The sequence below is a fragment of the Triticum aestivum genome, chromosome 5B (assembly GCF_018294505.1).
Source record: "Triticum aestivum cultivar Chinese Spring chromosome 5B, IWGSC CS RefSeq v2.1, whole genome shotgun sequence".
Taxonomy (NCBI): Eukaryota; Viridiplantae; Streptophyta; class Magnoliopsida; order Poales; family Poaceae; genus Triticum; species Triticum aestivum.
Window position 1 is genome coordinate 106,278,498 of NC_057807.1, and position 22,320 is coordinate 106,300,817.

Consider the following 22,320-nt stretch of genomic DNA (forward strand, 5'->3'; position numbering starts at 1 on the left):
CCTCTGCACTATGAAGTTTGCAGGGTCCATTGAGCCATCCCTCCAGTACGGTTCCGTTTCCCTTATCGGGTTTCTGTTTCTTGGTTTTTGCCTCTGGGGCGCGAGTGTACGGCGCCCTTTTGCTGCGGACTGGGTTTGGGGCCGGATTATCCCAAAATTGATTTTCAGTTTTCCGGAAACTTTCCATCGCACAGTACTTTCGTACTATGGACGCCAGATCGGTGAAGCGCGTAATCTTGCGACGATCAATGGCGTTCAGAATTCCCTTGTCCGTGCAGTTATTGCAGAAGATTGAGATTGCGTTTTCCTCTCGGCAGTCCTTTATCCTATCCATAACCAGGAGGAATCTGGCCCAGTAATGATGTACTGTTTCTGAAGGCTCTTGCCGTATTAGAGATAGATCGCATGGGTCCGGGCGGGTGGGTGGGATAAAATCCGGATCCCTGCCCATCTTTGGGCTCAAAGGCCGAGGGGCTTCCGAATTCGGAAGCTTGGTTTGCTGGAGACAGTCCAGCGAGTCCGGAGCGACGCATGATTTCAGGTTCAATGCTCGATCAAAGTCCATCCCTCCGCGGGAATCCGGCATGGAGGGTTCGGGAATCCGGACACGGATTGTTTTCAACACTGGCAAAGAATTGCCGAGTTGTTCCTCTACCACAGCGACGTGGTGGGTGGCCTGGGGAGAGTTAATCTCTCTCAGGTCGGTTTTAAGCCCGATCTGATTGTAGTCTGTAGCAACTCCCAGGGCGGCGATGCGATCCAAGAGCTCGTTAACAGACGAGAGCTCAATTGGATCTAACTGTTCGGCAGCTTTAGGGCTGACGCGAAGATTGCTTCCGACGACTTGAGAAGTCATTGCCGAAGCGGCGGCCGGACAGGCGGTCATAAGAAAGCCACCAAGCCGGATAGTTTGGCCGGCGGCCAAGGCCCCTCCGGCGAAAATACTGTCTTTGAAGACGGGTAAAGGCATCCGCTCTATCGGCGACGACACAGAGGAACTCTCAATGAAAGCACCAATGTCGGTGTCAAAACCGGCGGATCTCGGGTAGGGGGTCCCGAACTGTGCGTCTAGGCGGATGGTAACAGGAGGCAAGGGACATAGTGTTTTTACCCAGGTTCGGGCCCTCTCGATGGAGGTAAAACCCTACGTCCTGCTTGATTAATATTGATGATCTAGGTAGTACAAGAGTAGATCTACCACGAGATCAAGGATGCTAAACCCTAGAAGCTAGCCTATGGTATGATTGTTGTGATTTAATGTTCGTCCTACGGACTAAAGCCCTCCGGTTTATATAGACACCGGAGAGGCTAGGGTTACACAGAGTCGGTTACAATGGTAGGAGATCCACATATCTGTATTGCTAAGCTTGCCTTCCACGCCAAGGAAAGTATCTTCCGGACACGAGCCGGAGTCTTCAATCTTCTATCTTCGTAGTCTGGGAGTCCGGCGGATAATGATAGTCCGGCTGTTCGGACACCCCCTAGTCCAGGACTCCCTCAGGCACCAATCTTTGCTCTGATTTTGTACATAATAGCATATGTAGTCGTGTACAAAACAGATTCAAATTTAGCTCATCCATTCCAAAATAATCATAGTTATAGGATTTTCAAGTGTCAAAATTTCAAAAAGAAGAGGATAATTTAATGAGGTTTTCAAACATAGAAGGTCAAATTTAACGTTGTCTATTTAGGTCAATCCTCAAAGTTCAAGAGTACTCTAAAGTGAATGCTTGTGTTTCAAAATTTCGACCGAAGCGCCAAAAGAGCCTCTACTCGCCCGAAACCGCGTGAGACCAATGTTTGGTAGTACAAGGAAATTACTTTTCTAATAACTCCAACCCGTGAAACCTACCGGCCCGACATCCAAAGGTCTAAACCGGGGTAGGTTTGTAGCTTCATCTAGACGCCACACAACCGCCTCCAAAAAACATTCATACACAATGGCCGCCTAAGCACACATGCGCGCGGCCGAAATCACTCCCGCCCACTATTTGGGACACCTGGGATTACCATCCTACCCCCGACCCGTAGTAGGTCCGAAATTTAAGAGGGGGGCAAAGTTTGTACTTCCCCCAAATTTCAAACAAGCGCGTCCCATCTTCTGTTCAAAAAAGCCAAAAACAAGTGTGTCCTAGACCGAAACATGGTTCTCCCCCCTCCCCCCGCCCACCCGTCCGATTCCCCATTCGACTCCGTGGGCGCAAAAACTACCTCTCCACCAGCCGCGAAACCCCGACGTCCTCCGTCCGCCACCCCATCCCACCCACCAATCACCGCCCTCCTCCATCACGCTGGAGCGGATACCCCGACATCGTCGTCCACCACAACCTCAACCACAACGCGCTCCACGGCTAGTAGTTTAAGCTGAGGCCGAGCCGTCCGTACCCGAGCCAGTTCAACCACGCCGTCCTGCACCTCACTGCTGCCGCTCCAACTTCGCCACCCTCCACCGCACCGGAGTTGTTCCTGCTACGCCGTCCATCACCGCCTCGGATCTAATTCCCCTCCGCTGATATATGGCTACGGCAACACAGTCAACAATTTGGCCATGGGTTTGTCCAAGGATCCACGGTTCTCCAAAACATCGGTTCCCCCGGGAGAAAAAAGAAGATCACCACGACATATGGAGGAGACCCCACTAGCAACCGATAAGTGTACTCATCTTCCCTTATTCGTGCAAATCTTACGTGTCTGCTTGCACGGTATTCATCCCACAGAAGACACTAGTTGATCGCTTCTTCTTGATATTAGATGTTCCTAGTAACTCGCGATGCACAAGGTTTCTCCTCATATACTATTTCACCTTAGCAAGAGGTCTGTCGCCCCCCTGAATTTCAATTCCTGGTAAGTTGATTCCCAATTAACGGAAGCATTCCCCGGCGTAACAGGCGCTAGTCCACCTATTACGCAGGGGAAGCAGCACCTCAGTGTTTATCTTAGGGGCGTGTGGGGCCTAGAGCTAATAGCGCCCGATCTGGAGGTCGGCCAGGATTAAAGGGATGGCCTAGGGGTGCTGCCAAGCATAGCGGTGGTGTGAGGTCGAGGGGAGGGCGGGGCGACGGAGGCAGGGGTCTGGGCTAGTGGTCGCTGGCGGTTCGAGAAAGATCATCAACAGTGACTGGCGGGAGGTAGACGAAGGCCATCTGCTCGTTCCTTATAGATCGGATGGTTCATTAAAAAAATCGACTGACCTATTTATTTTCATTCGACTGTTATCTTGATATGACCACATGTGGTGGTGTGCTGGAGGAGTACCTGCATTTCCTATGCTCATATATTACAAAATCATATAGAGTAGAATCTAATAATTTTGTTTGCCATGCAATGTTGTAGAGCTATCATATGTCTCCTGTCATTTATTTTTCAGCCACCTACTATCTGCTACTTTTACAGTGCACTAGTTCTGCGCACACTTCACCCATACTCTCACTATTGTGTTTTTATGCAAGGGTATTTCAGAGTCTGCCTCGAGAGAAGTAGAAAAGAAAAGATAGAAGTTGCTCCAGCTTTCTACGCAGGTAAGCACGGCACGTTACAGTGCTATAAAGGGTGCAATGTCAGCAGATGGAGACGGTAAACGTAGATCTGGAGTTGATGACCTCGCTCGCAATGAACCACCATCCCAGGTGCTTGCTTTAACTTCGCGGTGTCATATGTGGTTGCATGTTCCATATGGTGTCTAGCTTGTATTCTAAAGGCTGAAGTCGGTCTTTATTAACATAAGGAAAGATATTTTCTACATGAACCACCATCCCGTGAGCACCAGAAGACAAATAGCTAGTCAGGGCACTGGCCGAGCCAGTGACAAGCCCAGCAAAGACAGGCATCACCTAGAAGCCAACTAAAAAGCCGCGATGGTGGAGAAGCAGCCCGCCTCCCACCAGCCTCTCATGTCCTAGATGATCATGATCACCACTCCAGCCGGATGTCTTGCTTGTATTGCTTCCAATTTGGTTAAATTGCATCTGCTTAGCTTACACATTATACCTTTGAATATGACATGCCTTTCTGTTTTTGGTACATACTAGTACATCTGTGTATTAACCATGTTCTTACATCAAACTAATGTTCTTGTGTATCCCTCATCAATCACTTATGATGAGGCAGTCAGGCAAGTGGACTACTCCTCATTTAAAGAATGTAGCGTCAGCCTCCCGACATGATTCTCAAGAAAAAACAAGGCTAGATGAAGATAGTGAACGTAGCTCTGTAGTTGATTACCGCATTTCCCCTACACTAGCATCGCACGTGCTTGCTCTAACTTGGCAGTGTGATATGTGGTTGCATGTTGCATATGGTGTCTAGATTGTAATTCTTCAAATCTGGTTAAACTTCATGTGCTATTCTGCTTAGCTTATACATTATACCTGTTAATGTGACATGCCTTCCTGTATTTAGTACATAGTACATCTGTCTATTAAGCATGTCCTACATAAAACTATTGTTTTTTTATCCCGCATCAATCAATATGACGAGACACCTTTAGTATATGCAGTGCAATAATAGTTGCATCTTTCATATGATTTATAGCATGTGCTGCTTCTAATTTGTTGAAATTCCATTTATGATGGGACGCTTTTAACTTGGCAGAGTCATATTAGTTGCATCTTTCATGTGGTGTCTAGCTTGCATTGCTTCTTATTTGTTGGAATGGTTTCTGCTTAGTTTACACAAACAGTTGTGAACATGCCATGCCGTCCTGTTTTTCGCACATATTCCATCCTGGTATCATGTGTTTGCCTTACATCAAAGTAGTGATTGTCAGTATTATGCATGAATGAGTTCTGGAGAGAGAATTTTATTACTTTTTCTTGTCGGTTTTACTTGACAATTCAAAATCAATAAAGCGAAAGGAAGTTAGCAAGGCAGCGGATAAAGGTGCTCCTTCCAAACAGAGGGCCTCTACAGTTTCTACTCCTCCATCCCCCCAAGATGATTTCCAAGAGAACACATGCATAGACACTCAACGTAGCTGTGTTTATGATGAACACGTCTCCCCTAGTGCACCATCACCGGTGCTCCCTCTAACTTGGTACTGTTATATGTGGTTGCATGTTATGTGTGATGTATAGCTTGTATTGCTTCTAATTTTGTTGAATTCCATCTGCTTACTTTACACATTATACTTGAATAAGACACGTGTTCCTGTTTCTACTGTTGTGTAACCTGCAACAATCACTTATCATAAGACACGTTTGACTTCAGAGTGTGATATAGGTTACGTCTCGCATTCTTTTCTAGCTTGTACTACTAATTTGTTGAAATGGCACTTATGACGAGACAGTTTTAACTTGGTAGAGTGATATTCGTTGCATCTTTCATATGGTGTCTAGCTTTCATTGCTTCTAATTTGTTGAACTGCATTCTCCTTAGTTTAGACATCATAAGCTATGAATATGCAATGGCACTAATGACTAGATACCTCTAACTTGGTAGTGTGATGTTGTTTGCATCTTGCATATGATTTATTTCTTGTACTGCTTCACATTTGTTTAAACGCCATTTATGATGAGACACTGTTAACTTGCCAGAGCGATATTTGTAGCATCTTTCATATGGTGTCTACCTTCCATTGCATTGCTTCTAATTTAGTGAAATGTCTTCTGCTTAGTTTACACATCATAGTTCTGGTTATCTCTTCCGCCCTGTTTTTCGTACATATTACATCCTCCTATCATGTGGTTGTCTAACATCAAAGTTTAGTTCATCTGTATCACGCATCAATTTGTTTTGAAGAACTAAATTGTTATTTGTTTTTCTTGTCGGCTTGACTTAACATGGCACAGAGAAAGAGGAAGAAACACGGAATGGCAGGGAATGGGAACTGGAAGAATCCTACAGATTCTGCTGGTACTGATGGTGCAATAGAAGGTCAAAGTCCAGCGGAAAATTCTACAAATAGGGTACCGATGCTACACGAGCTGCAGAAAAAGCCAAACAGAAACAAATAGCTACCACCAACCAAGCAGAGACAACCCTAGTTCTTGCAACACCTTCCATAGTACTACCAGCTGCATGACTTACTCGTGCGTCAACAGAGCTAGTAGCACGTTCCCAAGCTCCCTTGCCACCTGACACTACTTCCCAAGCACTCTTAACACAAGACGAGTTGGCAAGATCAGATGAACCTTGTGAGCTTCAACAGCAATAAGGTAGTTGCTGGAGTCAAGTTACAGTTGTATGCTTCTTTATATGTAGTCTCACAGTTTGATGTACACTAACACTTCCTATGTTCGTTGTTGGACGACCACCTAGGTGCAAGAGGAAACAAACATCAGGGATAATGCTCGATAGGTTAAGTAAATCTAGAGGAGGAAGAATGGAGATCCATTTTGAGGCAGGTTTAAAAAGGCCACGTGATGCTACAGAGTCAGCCAAGTTAGTATCAGAGGCAGCGGTTGCCGTTAGGTGTCATGTACGTATCCTCCCAACATGGATTCAGTACAAGAATGACAAAGACGAAACCCAGTTCAACACCTTCCTCGACCATTTATCTGTAAGTATGGTTATGTATGGAAAGTAGTAATATCATCTTGCTCTGTCCCATACTTTCTAGGTTGCTGATAATGAGACTCCCATAATTTTCAACATATAAGGTTCAAGTTGGATAATCAAGATGATGCAACCAGACAAGCTTGCACCCATGTTTTCAAGTCTGCTCTGCGACAATATCAGTATAACTTGAGGAAAACTCACTTTGAAGGCAAGGCTAACAGTGAACTTTCCCAAACATCTCCAGTGTAAAATATATCGGATGAAGACTAGAGGGGCCTCGTTAAACACTGGTCTGATCCGAAGTATCAAGTACATTATATATATGTGATCAGATCACATGTTGAAGTCCTATTTACGCATGTGCCACACAAATCTATCTTCTTGTAGGTGAACTGTTCCAAGAACAAGGCCAACCATACTGTCGGAGTAATGGGCCACGGGTAGGCTGACCCGGGACCCAAGATCTTTCAAGACATCGGGGCAGGCCGCGCCCCTCAGCCGAGTCCCAGCTGGCGACCTTTGAGAAGGCCGAGTCCCAGCTGGCAACCTTCGAAGAAGCCGAGTCCTTAGACGGCGACTCTAAAACAAGCCGACTCCGGGCTTGCGACCTTTCAGGGGGCCGACTATGAGAGTCGGCCCGCGACCTTTCACGAAGACCGACGCAGGGTACGGCCCCGACGTGGCCGTCCCCTCAAACCCACGGGAGGAAGGCATGGCTAAAGTGAGCCGTATCACCGGGAGATCTCCGGTGAGGCGCGGCACTGTTGCCATGCCTCCCCTGACTTCAGCCACAGTGCACGAGACACTGTGCCCACGACGGCGGCCTGTACGGCCCGAAGATCATCGGGCCCCCTGTCAGTGAGAGAGAAGAAGATGGCCGGAGGGTCCGAAGACGGCCCTGCGGGAGTCGGCCTCCCCGGAGTCGGCCGCCTCCTAGTCAGGGCCCCACAAGCCATAAACCAGATTGGACGGGGAGTGGCGACAGTGACCGCCTGACAGATGGCGGCACTGTTCCCACGACCCCATGACCGAGCCTGCGTCACCAGGAGCGTCGCACAGTGCTCGGCCTGTCCGCGGGGCCCGCCAGCCGGCGGGCCCCAGAGGCCGGCAGGGGAGATGGCTGCGAGAGAGACCGACGGCTGGGGGCCACGCCCAGTCGGATTACCATTGTACCCCCGGGGGGGTAGGCCTATATAAACCCCCTGGGGCACCCATGCAAAGGGTTGGACCTTGGATAGGTTTAGACACATAGCAAACCAAGGGAGAGAGCTAGCCTTGCTCCCTCCTGCCTCCTGAACAGCTCAAGGAGCACCATTGTACTATCATACCTTAGTGATCATGCGGGGACCCCGCAGAGCAGCAGTAGGGGTGTTATCTCCCCGGAGAGCCCTGAAGCTGGGTAAGATTCGCCGGCGCGCATGTCTGCGCCTCATCCCGTTTCCAGGCACCGGCGACATTCTACTCGCCCCCACCATGATAAGCCACCCGTTGGCATATGTCGCATCCAACCCCCGACATTTGGCGCCCACCATGGGGCGAGGTGCACCGTCGTCCGGAGATCTGTTCTGGACGGGAACCCTCTTCCTCCCTGGCGAGCGCAGCCAGCCCGGCTCGCCAGATGGAGTCTGCATCGACATGCTGCGCGGCGCCGAAGCCGCCTACGCCGCGAGCGGCCTCGCCGAACTCATCGGTGAGGTGCGCCTCTCCGACGAGCCTGCACCGAGTGCAGGCACGGGTGGCCCCGAGAACCTTCTCGCGGGCCTCCTCGACCAGCTCCACGTCGTCGGCGAGCCCGCCGTAGACTTGGAGTCCGTAGGCTCCTCCGACCCGATGCTGGTCGACTCCGACGCCGTATCGCTTGATATCTTCCCCACCAACGTGGTGGTCTACGACGAGCCGCTTCCGTACGAGGAGAGTGGCGGAAGCGCCATCACGGAGGTGCTCGTCATCGGTCACGGCGAGCACTCCGGCGAAAACGCCCAGGACCCGCTGCCAGCGGCCCTGCAAGACCTGGCCGCGCCCATCCCAGAGGATGCGGGCACAGAGATGCTGGAAGAACGCCGCCTTCAGATCATCGAAGGCGCTAAGAAGTTGGCGAGCATGAGGCGCTTGTCAGAAGCATACCAGCGTGACATGGATCGCGCCGTAGGCGGCTCGCCGGCTCCGACTGGGCCGAGCCGTCTAGGTGCGGTCCGAGAGCGCGGCGCAGCCATCGCCGACTTGCTCGGGGCAAAACGCCCCGTGTACGCCACCCCTGCGGAGAACATCCGCGCCGCCCAAGCGGCGACCGAAGAGCTGAAGAACTTCGAAGGTGAAGAGCGCCGTGTAATGACGGAGCGAGTCCAGCAGCTCCTCGACGCGGTTGCTGCACAGAACGCGGCGGGCGGCCGTGCAGACGCGCTGCAGCAGCCAAACAACGACTTACCCCCTCGACAAGATCAAGGCGCGACCTCCCGGACGCCGACTGGCGGAGTCCGCGGAAGGAAAGAGAAGGAGCCGGCTGTCAGTCACAGCCGGACGCGCATCACCATCGAGCGCGACCAAGACGGCCGCCCCAGAGCTGTGGAACGGCGAGATGATTATCTGCCTCCCCCACCCCGAAGAGAGCGGCGAGTTTCTCTGCCGCCTGTTGAGCATCCGACTCTCGGAGGTCGCCTTGGCCGCCGAGAGGGAGTCGGAGAGAATGACGCCCGCCACCGGATCGACCGACTCCACAGATCCCTGGCGTTAGAAGAAGAAGATGAGTTGGGTCCGCCTTGCTTCGGGCCCCGCATCAGAGATGAGCCTTTTCCCAAAGGGTTCACGCTTCCCCGAGACACGCCCAAGTACACCGGATCCGTGAAGCCGGAGGACTGGCTGATAGACTACTCCACAGCCGTCAACATAGCCAACGGCAACAAGCGAGTCGCCGTGAAGTATGTTCCCCTCATGCTCCAGGGCACGGCCCGGACATGGCTAAACAGCCTGAAGCCCCGCAGCATCAATAGTTGGGTCGACTTCACCGAAGCCTTCATTCGCAACTTCACCAGCACGTACAAGCGACCTCCCAAGCCGCGCCAGCTCTCCTTGTGCGTGCAAGGCCCTGAAGAATCAACACGCGACTACCTCACACGCTGGGGCGAACTTCGAAACTCCTACGAGGGCGTGCACGAGGTGCAGGCCATCGAGTACTTCACGGCCGGGTGCCGAGAGGGCACCCTCCTCAAGCACAAGCTCCTCTGCAACGAGACCGAAACCCTCGACGAACTGCTAGTCATAGCAGACAAGTACGCTACGGCCGACTCTTCTATGAAGACGGAGATTCAGGTCAACGCGGCTGGCAAGGTGGTTCCCCAAGGCCCCAGAACCCCGGCTGGGGACGCCAGCCGAAGATAGCAGCAGAACGACAACAAGCGCAAGGCCCCCTAGCCGACTTCCAACAGTCGGCAGGTCGCGGCAGTAGAAGATCAGCAGCCAGAGGGGCAGCCTCCGGCCAAGCGGCAGAAAGGCGGCAAGTCCAGCTGGTTGCCGGCTTTCTCCTATGAGCAGATTCTGGATGGTCCTTGCAAGTTCCACAGCGGCGCGAAGCCGTCGAACCACACCACAAGAAAGTGCCACTGGCTCGCCAGGATCGCCAAGGGAGACGGCCTCGCCCCTACGCCGCCTGCGGGGCCGCCGCCTCCCCCGCCGCCCCAGCAGCCGGCGGCTCGGCCAGTCGGCGCAGTCCAAGATGAGTTCCCAGAAGAGCACGGAGCATATGTAGTGTTCACCAGTCTGGCAGATGATCGGTGCAGCAGGCGCCAACAACAGCAAGAAGTCAACGCAGTGGCAACAGAAGCTCCTGAGTTCATGCATTGGTCCGAGAAGCCTATCAGCTGGAGTCGGGCGGATCACCCAGAGGTGATGCCGAGTCCGGGCTCCTACGCCCTGGTTCTAGGCGCGATCTTGGCCACTAATAGGCGGGCCGCCCGTTTCTCGCGGGTCCTGATAGACGGAGGCAGCAACATAAACATCCTGTACAAGGACACCATGGAGAAGCTCGGAATCAGGCGGAGGCAGCTGCAGAGCAGCCGCACCGTGTTCCATGGAATCGTACCCGGTCTCTCCTGTTCACCAATCGGCAAGATTCTGATAGACGTCCTCTTCGGAGACAAAGATCACTTCCGCCGAGAGCCAGTCTGGTTCAAAGTGGTGGACTTGGAGAGCCCATACCACGCCCTGCTTGGCCGGCCTGCCTTGGCCAAGTTCATGGCGGTTCCCCACTACGCCTACCTCAAGATGAAGATGCCGAGTTCCAAGGGGATTCTGACTGTCGCCGGCGACTACCGGAAGTCGTCCGCTTGCGTGGCCGAGAGCAGTCGGCTGGCCGAGTCTTTGGTGATCGCAGCCGAGAAGCGGCTCCTTGATCGGGTCGTGGTGATGGCCGGAAAGCAGCCAGAGATGTCGCCCGATCCCAAGGAGTCGGAAGCAGAAGGATCATTCAAGCCAGCTAAAGAAACCAAGAGGATACCTTTGGACCCGGAGCACCCAGAGGAGTACGCAGTCATAGGCACCGGCCTCCACAGCAAATAGGAAGGGAGCTCGTCGATTTCCTCCGTGAGAATCGGGACTTCTTCGCATGGTCTCCCAAAGACATGCCAGGTGTACCGACGGAATTCGCCGAGCACAAGCTACACGTCAGGCCGTATGCGAAGCCCGTCAGGCAGCCCTTATGCCGCCTGTCAGAAGAGAAAAGAAGAGTCGTGGGAGAAGAGATAGCCCGGCTGCTGGCAGCCGGATTCATCATGGAAGTGTTTTTTCCGGAGTGGTTAGCAAACCCAGTACTGGTACTGAAGAAGGATGAGCAGTGGCGGATGTGCATCGACTACACCAGCCTCAACAAAGCCTGCCCGAAGGACCCGTTTGCTCTGCCAAGGATTGATCAGGTGATAGACTCCACAGCCGGATGCAAGCTGTTGAGCTTCCTGGACGCCTACTCAGGATATCACCAGATCAAGCTGAATCCAGCGGACAGACTGAAGAGCGCATTCATCACGCCATTTGGAGCCTTCTGCTACCTGACAATGACGTTCGGCTTGAGAAATGCTGGCGCCACCTTTCAGCGTTGCATGCAGAAGTGCCTCCTCAAGCAACTCGGCAGAAACGCCCACGTCTATGTGGACGATGTGGTGGTGAAGACGGAAAAGCGTGGGACGCTGTTGGAAGACCTCAAAGAGACCTTTGAAAATCTGCGCCGATTCCAGATCAAGCTCAACCCTGAGAAGTGCATGTTCGGGGTCCCAGCCGGCCAACTCCTCGGCTTTTTGGTCTCCGAGCGCGGCATAGAGTGTAACCCTGTGAAGATCAAAGCCATTGAGAGAATGGAGGTACCCAGCCGACTGTTGGACGTGCAGAAGTTCACCGGCTGCTTGGCATCAATCAGCCGATTCATCAGTCGGCTGGGCGAGAAAGCTCTGCCCTTGTATCAGCTGATGAAGAAGACCACCTTTTTTGAGTGGAACCACAAGGCAGATGAGGCGTTTCTCCAACTGAAGAAGATGCTGGCGACTCCCCCTGTGTTGGCGGCTCCGACTCCCAAAGAGCCCATGCTCTTGTACATCGCCGCCACCAGCCGGATAGTCAGCACAGTCATTGTAGTTGAACGCAAGGAGGAAGGCAAGGCGCTCCCGGTCTAGAGACCAGTGTATTACCTGAGCGAGGTACTGTCGACCTCCAAGCAGAACTACTCACACTATCAGAAGATGTGCTATGGCGTGCATTTTGCCGCCAAGAAGCTGAAGCCCTACTTTCAAGAGCATCCAATCACTGTGGTTTGCACCGCTCCACTCGCCGAGATCATTGGAAGCCGAGATGCCTCCGGCCGAGTGGCCAAGTGGGCTATCGACCTAGCCCCTTACACCATCTACTACCAACCTCGCACCGCCATCAAGTCGCAGGCGCTGGCCGACTTCCTCGTCGACTGGGCCGAGCCCAGTACCTGCCGCCAGCGCCCGACTCTACTCATTGGCGGCTGCACTTCGACGGCTCCGAGATGCGCACCGGCCTTGGAGCCGGCGTCATCCTCACCTCCCCCAAAGGCGACAAGCTCAAGTACGTGCTGCAAATCTACTTCGCCGCCTCCAACAACATCGCCGAATATGAAGCGCTCATCCACGGACTCCGGCTTGCCAAAGAACTCGACATTCGCCGGATCCTGTGCTATGGCGACTCCGACTTGGTGGTTCAGCAATCATCTGGCGACTGGGACGCCAAAGACGCGAACATGGCGAGCTACCGCTTCCTGGTGCAGCAACTCAGCGGATATTTTGAGGGGTGTGAATTCCTTCATGTGCCGAGAAACGACAACGATCAAGCAGACGCCCTGGCACGAGTCGGCTCCACTCGCCAGGCAATACCTTCCGGCGTCGCCCTTCAGCGCCTCCTCAAGCCGTCTATCAAGCCTTCACCAGAATCCGACTCCATCTTCGTGCCGGCTCCGCCAGAAATAGTCGGATCCGACTCCAAGGCCCCAGCGGTCGACCTCAAGAAAGCCACAGTCGGCCCGGGGACTGCGCCAGTCGGCCCGGGGACTTCCAAGCCCGGCCCGGGGACTGCGCCAGTCGGCCCGGGAGCTGCCCCAGTCGGCCCAGAGATTCCCTCAGTCCAGCAAGCGGCGGCAGACTCCAGCCCGCCACCTCCCAGCCCGGCCACCCTTGTCCAAGTCGCTGTGGTAGCAGTTGAGGAGATAGTAGCACCTTCATGGGCGCAGCCCATCCTCAAGTTCCTAGTAAACAAGGAATTACCAGCAGACGAAACCCTGGCTCGGCAAGTACAACGCCGAGCAGCAGCCTACACCATAGTCAACAGAGAGCTAGTCAGGCGCAGTGTCACTGGTGTCCACCAGTGCTGCGTAGAGTCAGAGCAAGGCCAAGCAATCCTCAGAGACATCCATCCGGGCGAGTGCGGCCACCATGCGGCTTCGAGGGCGCTCGTGGCCAAAGCCTTTCGGCACAGTTTCTTTTGGCCGACCGCCCTGGAAGAAGCTAAAGAACTAGTCAAAAAATGCAAGGGGTGCCAGATGTTCCGCTCCAAGCCCCTTCAGCCGGCTTCCGCGCTGAAGACAATCCCCATTGCCTGGCCCTTCGCAGTTTGGGGCCTGGACATGGTGGGACCATTCAAGACGGCCCGAGGCGGCCTAACTCATTTGCTTGTCGCAGTGGACAAGTTCACCAAGTGGGTGGAAGCAAAGCCCATCAAGAAATTAAACGGGCCCACAGCAGTGATCTTCATTGCCGACATCACAGTGCGGTATGGCGTACCGCACAGCATCATCACAGACAACGGCACCAACTTCGCCAAGGGCGCCCTGGCTCGTTTCTGCGCGATGCGGGGCATCCGACTGGACCTAGCGTCCGTTGCCCATCCGCAGTCAAACGGCCAGGTGGAACGAACCAACGGCCTCATCTTGTCCGGCATCAAGCCTCGATTGGTCGAACCACTCGAGCGCTCGGCCGGCTTTTGGGTCGAAGAGCTGCCTGCCGTCCTCTGGAGTCTGCGCACGACCCCAAACAAGTCAACCGGCTTCACGCCTTTCTTCCTCGTCTACGGTGCCGAAGCCGTCATTCCGACGGATATACAGTTCGACTCTCCACGAGTCTCCATGTACACCGAGGAGGAGGCTGAAGAAGCACGCCAAGATGGCGTCGATCTGCTGGAAGAGGGCCGACTGTTGGCACTCAGTCGGTCCGGCATCTACCAGCAGAGTCTGCGCCGATACTACAATTGCAAGGTCAAGCCAAGATCATTCCAAGAGGGCGACCTTGTGCTCCGGCTGATTCAGAGAACAGCCGGCCAGCACAAGTTGTCGGCGCCTTGAGAAGGTCCCTTCATCATCAGCAAGGTGCTAGGGAACGATGCCTACTATTTGATTGACGCTCAGAAGCCTCGAGCACGCAAGAGGGACGACTCCGGCAAAGAAACAGAGCGCCCGTGGAACGCGAATCTTCTTCGAAGATTTTACAGTTGATGCAGTATGTATCGCGCTACCCTCTTTTGTATTAAGTACTAAGACCTTAGGCCCCCCGGGACGAGCTCGGGGACTGCCTTTTTGACTATCTGTATGATATGGATTACGCTTCCGAATATGCTTTTCCCTTTTATCATATTGTCGGGCACCGGGTCCGACTAGTCGACCCGGGGACTCGCCATCTTGCGCTACGAAATGCTCCCTAAAGTCAGACAAGTAATGTGTTGCGCTCAAAGCCGTCTCCTACCGAAAGCCGCAGCTCGCATAGCGACTGTCGGTGGGCAGGGGACAAGCAAGAACGAGCGCACATATGAAAAATGGCTAAGGACTTAAGAGCTACGCATAGCTCAAGCCGGCTAACAGCCCCCCCCCTTACCGAGCCGACTCGCGGGCAGTCGGCTCGCCGTCTCGATTTTCATCAAAGATAGCCGACTCTCGAATAGTCGGCCTGTCGGTTTCTAGCCAACTTGCCAAGATATTCTAAACGACTAAGTACTTGCCTCCCTAAAGTAGCCACGCACTTGACCCGGCGGCGGTCCGCAGAGCAGCCGCCCAGCCGGCAAGGCGGTGACTAAAGGAAGGCGGCAAAGGAAAAGGTCTAAGGAACAAGAGGCAAGGAAAGGCGGAAATTAGATAAATATTTACATAAGGCCCTTGGCCGAATACACCCCGCGGGTGGAATTGTTCGAAACTGACAAGTTTTTAAAGAACAAAAGAGACAGGTAAAACTGAAGCACTCTAGGGGGCGGCCTCCGGAGTCGGAAGGTCGGAGGTGGCGGCGGTGTGGGAGGTCTGGGCAGTCGGTGGGGCGGTCTCGGCTTGGTCGCCTCCGGCGACAGTCACTTTGTCCTTCTGCGGCTCATTGCTAGAGGCGCGATCAGGCTGAGGCTGGCCGCCTGTTTCGTCCTCCGGCGCCTCCTCCTCGCCTCCGTCCTCCGACTCGTCCTCCTCCTCGGCACTGGAGCCGATCACCTCCGCCGAGTCCTCCTCGCACTCCGGGTGCATCCCGAACTACTCCGGCGGTACCTCCTCGCCGCCTTCGGTCCGCTTGGGCACAAAGACACTGGTGTCCGTGTACTCGGCGATCGCCGCCGCGCGCTCGACAAGGGCGCCTTCTACGGCCGCCAGCTTGGCCTGGGCCTCTGACCGGAACGCGGCCAAGCGGTCCAGGTCCAGCCTCGGATACCACCCTTTGACGAACTCCAAGGCCCAGCGTGCTCCGGCACGGGCCGAGGAGCCCCTCCAAGCCTCGAAGCGACCGGCGGCGACCTCCAGCCAGTCGGCCGTCCGGCTGGCGGTGCGCATAGTCGGCACCTCCGGCCACAGGGCAGCAACCACTTGGGCGCCGGCGCGCTGAAGATGGCGCAGCAGACGATGCGCAGGACGAAGACAAACCTCGATGCTCAGGAGCTGCTCGTCGATGGTTCGGGGGGCATTGGTGGCAATCACTTCGCCTTTCGCCCATCGCTCCTCCCGAGCCGCTTCGATGGCCAGAGGAACGGCCTGCGAGTGGCCGGGAAAGAAGTCTGCCAAGACGGGGAAAGAAGACAGTCAAAAAAACTAGAAATCAGCCCGACACAGAGTCGGAAGACCAAAGAAGAGAAAAAGTTACCATCGACGATGTCCTCGAGCTCGTGGTAGCCGGAGGTCAGCATCGCCTCCCGGTCGGTCCAGGCAGAGCGCTTGACCTCGAACTCGGCTATAAGGGCATCTTCCCGCGACTTGGCGTCTTCCTGCGCCTTCCGGAGCTGCTCTTTCTACTCGGCCAGCTGCGTCGCCAGCAGGTCGCGCTCTTGGACGAGCTTGTCGCACTCCTCCTCCTTGGCGCGGCGTGCGGTGTTGGCCTCGCCCAGCTGCTCCTGGAGGGTGGCGTTGGCGCCTGAAGATCAAAGTAAAAAGACAAGAACGTCATAACTAAGGAAGGTCGCCGGGGAGATCCGGCCCGACTGCTCAGCAGTCGGCCCGAATCTCGGGGACTACAGCCCGTGGGCGCGCCAGCGCGCCCCCGTGGAGAAGAAGGAAGACAGGTCGCCGGGGAGATCCAGCCCGACTGCTCAGCAGTCGGCCCGAATCTCGAGGACTACAGCCCGTGGGTGCGCCAGCGCGCCCCCGCGAAGAAGGTAGAATTAGCTCACCTCGGCTTTCCGTCAGATCGGCGGTCCGCTTCTTCAGCTCTTCAACGTTGCGGTTGAAGGCAGTGGCGCGGAGATTGTGGTATTCCTGCAAAGCCGGCAAAAGTAAAAGTTAGTCTTCGGAGCTCGCTAGAAGGAGTTCCGAGCCGCCTGCTGAGCAGCCGGCCCCGAACTCGGGGACTACACCCAGTGGGTGCGCTGGCGCGCCCCCACAGAAGAAGACAAAAATCAAAAAGGAGAAACGAAACATACCCGGACGGAGGTCCGAAGGGCCAGATGTGCCCTGGTGCAGAGTTGGAGGGTGTCGCCCTCTTCGCGCAGCTTCGACTGGACGTCCAGGAGGGCCTGGTTCAGTGGGCCGGTGCCGCCTCCCCCCAGCCAGCCGGTGGGCGCGGCACTAGAGGCCTCGACGTCCAGAGTCGCCGAACTTGCGGCGCCAGTCTCTCGAGCTCGCGGCGCTGAGCTCGTCCTCTCAATCCGGCGGCGTGTCGGCACGGCGACTTGAAGAAGCAGCTGCGCCTCGGCGTCGTCCGCAGTTGGAGGATCCTGCGGGTCCACCGGCTGTTTGCCATGCGGCCTCGAAGACGGATGCGGCGGGGGCGGCGGAGGCGGCGCGTGAGTATCCGAGCCTGAGATGTCGCCGCCCTCCTCCACGAGAGGGTTCGCGGTGCCGACCTCTCCGGTCTGCCCCGTGAACTCGTGAGCCGGCGGCACCGACGACAACGGGGGGACGAGCATCGCCGCTCGGCGACGAACGGCCTCTTCAGCATGCCGCTTCGCTGCGGCCGCGGTCTCGGCCTCCTCCAGACGTCGCTGGGCGTTGGCGGCCGCCTTCTCGGCCTCCGCCTTCTCCAGGCGGTCGGCCTCCTCCTCCTCGCGCTTCTCCCGCACGTTCTGTTCCGTCGCCTCCCGAAGGTCGGCGGCGGGATCAATCCGCCGAGTGTTGGCAGATGTTTCCACCGACCCCATGATGGAGGGGACGGCGGCTCTCTCAAGGGAGAGGGGAGCTCTGGAGAAGATTGGAGGGAAGATCAAACAAGAGTCGGATAAAGATCCAGCAAGAAAATGAAAGAGTAAAGGACTTACGAAGAAACCAGTGGCGGCCTTCGCACTTCCTTCCGGAAGCGGTTGGCCTTCGCGGCCGCCTCCTCCCGCTTGGTCGCGGCGGCGGCTCCCTTGAACTTCTTCGACTTGCCGCCGGGCGCACTCGGCCCGGCGTGACGCCTCTTCGCGCCGGCTTGGGTGGAGGGACCGGCCTTCGGCTGGCGGCGCGGGACGACTTCTGTGTCGACGTCATCCTCGGGCCAGTCGGCAAAGGTTGCCGACGCCCTGAGGCCGCCGTCTGCCCCCTCTCCGCCGCCTTCGACGTCGGCCTCCAGCGCCGCGGCCCCCAAGTCGGGGTCATCAACGTTGCTGGCCTCGCGATCTAGGACGTAATCGCGAGGCTCTCTGATGGCGCCGGCTGCGGGTGCTGTGAGGGGATTCTGCTCGAAGGTCGTCAGCAATAGTCAGAGTCCAAAGTCAGACACAAGGAAGATCGAACTACAGACGGAAGTAACTTACCATTGGAGGGGGGTTGTCGCGCGAATACGGCTCCTTGCCGAACCGCCACTCCTCCGTGAACCCGCAGTGGGCGATGTGGTTCACCAAGTTCGCCACCTCCCCACGCGACATGTCCTTGGTGCACAGCCGGCTCGGATCGTGGCGGCCGCTCATCTAGCAGATGAGGTGAGGCCGGCCCTGGAGCGGAAGAACTCGGCACGCCACGAAGGCGGCCAGAAGATCGGAGGCGACGAGCCCCTCCGACTGCAGCATGACTCGGAGCCGCGCCACAGCGCCGGCTCCAGAGGGCGAAAGCGATTTGGACCGATGGGACCAACTGGCCAGTCGGCCAGTCAGCGGCTCGGGGTCAAAAGGCGGCAGATTGACCCAGTCGCCGTCGGTGGAGATATTCTTCACATAGAAATAAGACTTCTGCCACATCTTCACCGATTTCACCAACGGGATGGGCGGAAAAGGATTGTCGGCCGTCGTGCACCGCACCGCGATGTAGGTGCCGCACTGGGCCGGCGTGCCGGCGGCCTGGGTACCGAGCTTTGAAGAGAAGAACTCCCCCCACAGCTCGAGGGTGGGGAGAACGCCGATGTAGCCTTCGCACAGGGTGGCGAAGGCGGAGAGAAGCACCACCGCGTTGGGGGTGAGGTGGTGCGGCTGTAGGCTGTGGAACTCGAGAAACGAGCGGAAGAATCCGCTCGCTGGAAGCCCCAGCCCGCGCATGAGATGCGAGCAGAAGATGACCCGCTCGCCCTCCGCCGGCGCGGGCCGGATCTCTCCCGCCGGCGCGGGGCGGGCCTGCACCAAGTCCGCGCTCGGGAGGCGGCGGGTCCGGCGAAGGAACTCGATGTCTTCCGCCTCCACGTCCGAACCGTCCCACACGCCGGAGCGCGGGGTGGGGTGCGCGGCGGAAGAAGAACTCATCGTCGGCGAGGAGGAGAGCCTTGGCTCGCGGCGAAGGAGGAAGGAAGGGCAGGAGAGCGGGGGAGAAGGTGCGCGTACATTGCCGCCCCGCTCCCTCCCGCCTACTTATAGCCCGATGGGCTGAGAAGCCGAGGGGGCGACGTGGGGATTAACTGTGCCCGAGGCCCCACGCCGCCCATGATTAACCCCCCACGAAGTTACTGCGCGCAGTAACCACCTGGCGGCCCGTCCTGTCACGCGCGTGGGCAAGCAGACTATCGCCTCCACGTGGCGCCGTGCGATAGGACCGTCTCAATAATGGCAGGGAAGCGTAACCGATACACCGCCCGTTTCCCGCCACGACTTACGAGCGGCGGCTCTTTGCGGAGCCAGTCCGACTTCGGCGAGGCGGACCAAGGAAACCGCAGCCGAGTCTCAGAGTCGGCGCCGGGAAGATTGAAACTGTTGAAGCCCCTCGAGGCGGCGCCCGCCGGGCTTCACCAGCTTCGGGGACTACTGTCGGAGTAATGGGCCACGGGTAAGCTGACCCGGGACCCAAGATCTTTCAAGACATCGGGGCAGGCCGCGCCCCTCAGCCGAGTCCCAGCTGGCGACCTTCGAGAAGGCCGAGTCCCAGATGGCGACCTTCGAAGAAGCCGAGTCCTTAGACGGCGACTCTGAAACAAGCCGACTCCGGGCTTGCGACCTTTCAGGGGGCCGACTATGAGAGTCGGCCCGCGACCTTTCACGAAGACCGACGCAGGGTACGGCCCCGACGTGGCCGTCCCCTTAAACCCACGGGAGGAAGGCATGGCTACAGTGAGCCGTATCACCGGGAGATCTCCGGTGAGGCACGACACTGTTGCCATGCCTCCCCTGACTTCAGCCACAGTGCACGAGACATTGTGCCCACGACGGCGGCCTGTACGGCCCGAAGATCGCCGGCCCCCTGTCAGTGAGAGAGAAGAAGATGGCCGGAGGGTCCGAAGACGGCCCTGCGGGAGTCGGCCTCCCCGGAGTCGGCCGCCTCCCAGTCAGGGCCCCACAAGCCATAAACCAGATTGGACGGGGAGTGGCAACAGTGACCGCCTGACAGATGGCGGCACTGTTCCCACGACCCCATGACCGAGCCTGCGTCACCAGGAGCGTCGCACAGTGCTCGGCCAGTCCGCGGGGCCCGCCAGCCGGCGGGCCCCAGAGGCCGGCAGGGGAGACGGCTGCGAGAGAGACCGACGGCTGGGGGCCACGCCCAGACGGATTACCATTGTACCCCCGGGGGGTAGGCCTATATAAACCCCCCGGGGCACCCATGCAAAGGGTTGGACCTTGGATAGGTTTAGACACATAGCAAACCAAGGGAGAGAGCTAGCCTTGCTCCCTCCTGCCTCCCGAACAGCTCAAGGAGCACCATTGCACTATCATACCTTAGTGATCATGCGGGGACCCCGCAGAGCAGCAATAGGGGTGTTATCTCCCCGGAGAGCCCCGAAGCTGGGTAAGATTCGCCGGCGCGCATGTCTGCGCCTCATCCCGTTTCCAGGCACCGGCGATGTTCTACTCGCCCCCACCATGATAAGCCACCCGTTGGCATATGTCGCATCCAACCCCCGACACATACCAAAGTGAAATTTGAACAGACGATAGGACCTCGTAGCTATATTGCACACTGCGAGGCTCTTGTAGTTAGCTGTTGTTTCACTCTTTTCGATGTACCATATTATCATATCTATATTGACTTGTCCCAAATGTAGAGGAAAGCCTGCAAGGACCAAAAAGTACCTGAACCAAATGTTGTGGAAATCTTCAAGCACACCAGCAAGAAGAAGGGCATGACTACACCAGTCAAAGCCGCTGTGTAAGTCCTTAATCCTCATGCCTTTTAACTACTACTTACTCCGACTTGTGCCTTGAACTGCATGGTTTGCAGCCAATGTCTATTACTCTTTTCAATTTTATACACAATTTTCTTAGCGTATCATTGCGCCTTACAAGGTTTAAAAGAGAGAGGTGATGTTCCTTTGATCTTGACCTGTAATCTAGTTCCGTGCTGGACTTGCCCACACAATGTTATAATTGCCTGTTTGTCTGTTCTCAGTCGTTTTGTGATATGAATGATTTCATACTATGCTTACCGTATTATAAACTTCATCTCTTTATCCTTAGCCCTCAATACAGTGTGAAGAAATGGACAATACATTAGCGATGGTATATGGTCATATGTTTGGAACCTGGTTTTATTATGTACTTTGCAATAAAATACAACTAATATTTTAAATGGGTTCACCAGAATAAGTTCTGTATATAGACCAAAGCTATTTTGTTTGGTGTTGTTGCCTCCTTAATATCTTCTGTTCTGGTACTACTAATGTAAAACCTCAACTTTCCAGCGAGCTATGGAAAAAATGGTGGAACCGCCACCTTCTGACGGTGGCGAGGCAACTATCACCGCAACGTCAGCTCTTGTTGTAGTGGGTCAGTACCTATCCACTAACAGTGCGAAAAGCATGTTCCTGCAAAATACTGGGTTGGTTGTTAAGTCAATCTCGTCCAAACTGCCTCATGATCAAGATATGCAAGCTCAAAACAATGTTGTATCTGCGCTCCAGACACAAGTCCATTCCCTAATAGAGACCCTTTGTGAAACAAGGAGAGACATTGTTCGATGTTGTCAAGATATGCATGGTTTTGAAACCATACTATCAGACATTTGCTATGATGTTCAGGTGCCTAGGAGAACTGAAGGCGAAGGTTATGGTGCTCCATCGGACAATACATCATGAAAACGTAACAGTCAGGTCAAATGAACTGAGCTTCTGAACTTCTGATGGTGCATTTATCTGCTAGACTATTAACTTTTATGCAAACCTTCCTTTTGTTTTATAGTTGTAATTTGTTTTGGTGCGATACAAAATTTGTTCTTAACGTGCAGCCATTGGCTGAAGAAAACAGCAAGCCATTTTTGTATAGTGTAGGGTGTTCCCTATATTTGCACTGGTGGCGAACTTTGATGCCCAGTGGATGTAATATGTGTAATACCCGTGATAGCCTAGAGTAAGTTGCTTGCTTATTAATTTCCTTATTGTCTTGTTTATTTGTTTTCTTGTAGTCAGTGTTGTTCTTTTTCCGCGGTTTGCTAGTGGCCGAAATAACCTATTTTCTAAAACTAGGCCACAATAACCATGGGCTACATATTTACTATAGTTAACATGGGCCTTCTATGGAACAATGGGCCTTCTAAGGGTCGTAGAAACA